The 4,331-nt window shown below is 36.6% G+C and overlaps 2 pseudogenes; both read right to left on the bottom strand.

Moving 5' to 3' along the window:
• The window catches only part of LOC102838748, a 7,831-nt pseudogene extending 7,167 nt beyond the window's left edge, over positions 1-664 (bottom strand).
• Positions 665-1,940: 1,276 nt separating this feature from the next.
• LOC102838375 lies at positions 1,941-2,607 on the bottom strand (annotated as a pseudogene).
• Positions 2,608-4,331: the final 1,724 nt, after the last annotated feature.

Raw genomic sequence — 4,331 nt, 5'->3', positions numbered from 1 at the left:
GCTATTGTAAATGGTATTGCTTTTCTAATGTTCTTTTCAGTGCTGTCATTGTTACTATAGAGGAATCCAACTGATATTTGTATGTTGAATTTATACCAAGCCACTTTTCTGAATCTTCCAATGAGGTCTAGTAGCTTCTTTACTGAATTTTTGGGGTTTTCTATGTATAGTATCATATCATCTGCAAGTAGAGGGAGTTTTACTTCTGCTTTGCCATTTGAATGCCTTTAATTTCCCTATCTTGCTGTACAGCTCTGGCTAAGATTTTTAGCACACTATTAAATAGGAGTGGTGTCAAAGAGCATCATTGTCTGGTTACTGTTTGCAGAGGGAAGGCTTTCAGTTTCTCCCCTTTGAGAATAATGTAGGCTATTGGATTTATATATATATGTTCCTAATTATGTTGAAGAATTTCCCTTCAGTTCCTACTTTGTTGAGTACTTTTATCAGGAATGGATGCTGGATTTTTTTCAAATGCCTTTTCTGAATCAATCAATATGATCCTGTTGTTCTTTTCTTTTTTCTTCTTTATATGGTGGATTACATTTATCATTTTTCTAATCCCTGATATGATTCCCAATTGGTTACTATATATTACTTTTTTGATGTACTGTTGGATTCTGTTGGCTAGGATTTTGTTAAGACTTTTTGGATCTATGTTCATGATGCAAGTTTGTCAGTTTGCCACCACTCCTTTGTCAGTTTGTCATACTAAAGGTATTATAGTAATGGCTACAATCATACATTGACATAGAACTTCCAGAAGATCAAGCTGGATTAAGAAGAGGCCATGGAATGGGGGATAGCACTGCTGATATCTGATGGATCTTGGCTGAAAGCAGAGAATATCAGAAAGATATATACTTATGCTTTACTGACTACGCAAAGGCTTTTGATTGTGTGGATGATGACAAGTTATGGACAATATTGTGAAGTATGAGCATTCCTGAACACTTAATTGTGCTCATGAGGAATCTATACATGGACCAAGAGGCAGTTGTTGGAACAGAACATGGGAACACTGAATGTTTTAAAATTAAGAAAGGTGTGCAACAAGGTTGTACTCTTTCACCTTACTTATTCAACCTGTATGCTGAGCAAATAGTCAGAGAATCTGGGTTATATGAAGAAAAATGTGGCATCAGAATTGGAGGAAGACTCATTAACAATCTGCAATATGCAGATGATACAACCTTGCTTGCTGAAAGTGAAGAAGACTTAAAATATTTTTTAATTTGATGAAGATCAAAGAGCTCAGCCTTTGTTATGGATTACATCTCAATGTAAAGAAAACAAAAATCCTCACCACTAGACCAATAAACAACATTCTTATCAATGGATAAAAGATTGAAGTTGTCAAGGACGTCATTCTTCTTGGATCACTATCTACACTCATGGAAGCAGCGTTCACAAAGTCAAATGACATACTGCATTAGGAAAATCTGCTGCATAAGACCTTTTTAAAGTATTGAAGAGCAAAGATGTCAGCTTGAAGACTAAGGTGCACCTGACCTAAGCCATGGTATTTTCAATAACCTCATATGCATGTGAAAGCTGGACATTGAATAAGGAAGACTGTAGAAAAATTGATGTTTTTGAGTTATGATGTTGGAGGAGAATTTTCAAAGTGCCATGGGCTGCCAAAAGAACCAATAGATCCATTTTGGAAGAAGTGCAGCCTGAACTCTCCTTGGAGGCCAAGATGCCCAAACGTCGTCTGTCATATTTCAGACTTATTGTCAGGAAGGAACAGTCATTGGAGAACGATATCATGTTTGTAAAGGTGAAAGGTCAGAGAAAAAGAGGAAGACCCCCAACAAGATGTCAGCATTGATGGACTCAAGCATGACAACAGTAGTGAGGTTGGCCCAGGATCCGGCATGTTTTGTTCTGCTGTGCATAAGGTCGCTATGAATCAGCACCCAACAACAACAACATGATAGAAAGAAGGGTGGTGGTGGTGGTGGGTCATTGAATTTTAGGCCTTACTTTACAGATCCCACTCTGGACACTGGAGGTTGTGGAGGTAAAAAGAGTTCCATGGAGTAGCTTTAGACTTGATGTTACTTGATTTATTTCCAGGAGACTTGGAGAGTTCTCACTTTCATTTATTGACATTTGACTTTGTTTTCATTCTCTTGAGCATTCTTCTGAGTATTCTGCTCTACATTATTAACTGCTCAAAGGCTGGTAAAAGTAAATCACATGGAGTTTGCTCCTCTCTATTTCTGTATCCAGTTTAAACCACAGCACGTTTCTCTCTTAAAATCAAGTGAAGCAATGGTCGCTGGGTAAATGCAGTCAGTCATCTTCTGATCAAATGGCAGAACATTTAACACCAACTTTCCACTGTTTCAATGGATTTGTGGTATTCTTTTCTTGACTCTTTGTCTTCTTAGCAGGTTTTCTTTCAGATGTATCTTCTGCCTTGCCTGAAGCTCCATAAATGTCACCATTTTTCAGAGTATACGTAAATGAAGCCACAGTTTTGTCATAGAATTTTTTCAATGCTGTATCATCCCAAATGTCAGAATCGTCACTCTGGCCTATGACACACCATAACACCATCAAGCCTTCCTGCTCCCGGACGTCTCTGCTGCCACCCATTGCCACGGCAAGTCTACAGCGGGATTCGTGACACTAGATTTAACTTTTTACCATAGCCAAGTTGATCATGTTGCTGTTGTTGTTGTTAGGTGCAATCTACTTGGTCCTGACTCATATAAACTTATGTACAACAGAATGAAACACTATCCAGTCCTGCACCAACCTGACAGTTTTTAAGCTTGAGCCCATTATTGCAGCACTACATCAATGTACCTCATTGGGCATCATAAAAGATGCCTGAATCAGGCATCTTTTATGATTAAGTCCTGTTGCACATGCTAAAATTCAGGGAAACAGATGCTTTACTAACTCCAACTACAGATGTTGACTACATTAAGTACTACTGTTATAAAAAACAGGCTACAAATTTTTATAGAACAGAAATATAATTGTGTACAGTTTTGGAGCCTAAAAAGTCCAAATCAGTATCTTGCTACTGTTGATACCTTCTGTGAGCCTTTTCTAATTTTTAGCTGCCTGCAGTCTTGGTGTTTTTGCCTTCTGCCTTTCTCTTATGTGTGTCTCTGTTTCTACCCTGTTCTTTTTATGCCTCAGAAATGATTAGGTTAGAGACTCATACTACTCCTGCACTACCGTACTAATACAGCAAAGAAAACCTCTATTCTAAACATGGTCATATTTATAGCATTGCATTTAAAATTTGGGTACAAATTTTGGGGGGGTCATACAATTCAATCCACAAAAGAGCTCAATGGCTCAATGATTGACTGATCAAAAGCCAGAAATCAAACAAGTAAAATTTATTATCAAGTTCATGAGAGTGAGGGAATTGCCTTGTAGCATGACCCTTGTTGCTGTGAATATAATACTGCAGAACACTGTTTCAAGATGAGTTACACAGATTGTAATCTTTTTCATAATGTTTATCCTAGTAGGTACATGTTTTCATATTGAAGAACATTAACATTCAGATTCACTAGTATACTAAAACGTCTGCTTGTGAAAATTAATCATAAAATCTGTACCATTCAGCAAAATAATATTGTGACTGCTGAATTTCAAATAAGATCATGGTGTAGACATTCTATTTAAGACCTTTAATTATTTGAGAACCTATAATTTCTTTCTGAACTGAATAGTGGTATTAAGTCAAAATAGTCTACCTCACTTTGTTGTTAAGTGCTGTTGAGTGAGTTACTATTCATAGTACCACAGTAGAAGGTTTCTGAGGAGCAGTTGGTGGGTTTGAACCAGAGATCTTGTGATTCAAACTGCCCTTGCAATGTAGTGCATATCTGGCATACTAAAAATGAAGAAAATATATAACTATACTGTTGATAACCTATAAGAGATCTCAATAATTCTATCTATAGTATGCTTTCCTGCTGATTTTATGGTTTATGTAGATATACCATGGTCAATGTACACAGAGTTGCAATGGGTTTCAAACTTTTCTTCATAAACAGGAATGTTGAAATATCTTCAATTTACATATCAATATATATTTATAATTTCAACATACATTTATGATTAATAAGAATGAAAATATTTGGGGCTTCAGATACAATTCTCATTGCCACTGAGTCGATTCTGTCTCATAGATAGTATAGGCAGACTAATAGGTAGACTTATAGGATAAAGTAGGACAACTCATGGAGTTTCCAAGATTGTACATTTTTATGGAATCAAACTGCTAACTGTTTCTCTAATGGAGTGGTCAGTGAGCTTAAATTTCTGACCTCTTAGGAGCTAAGTTTTTTTTT

Source organism: Chrysochloris asiatica, unplaced genomic scaffold, assembly GCF_000296735.1.
Source record: "Chrysochloris asiatica unplaced genomic scaffold, ChrAsi1.0 scaffold00002, whole genome shotgun sequence".
Lineage (NCBI taxonomy): Eukaryota > Metazoa > Chordata > Mammalia > Afrosoricida > Chrysochloridae > Chrysochloris > Chrysochloris asiatica.
Note: the sequence above shows the minus strand (reverse complement) of the source record. Positions and strands in the feature narration are given on the sequence as shown.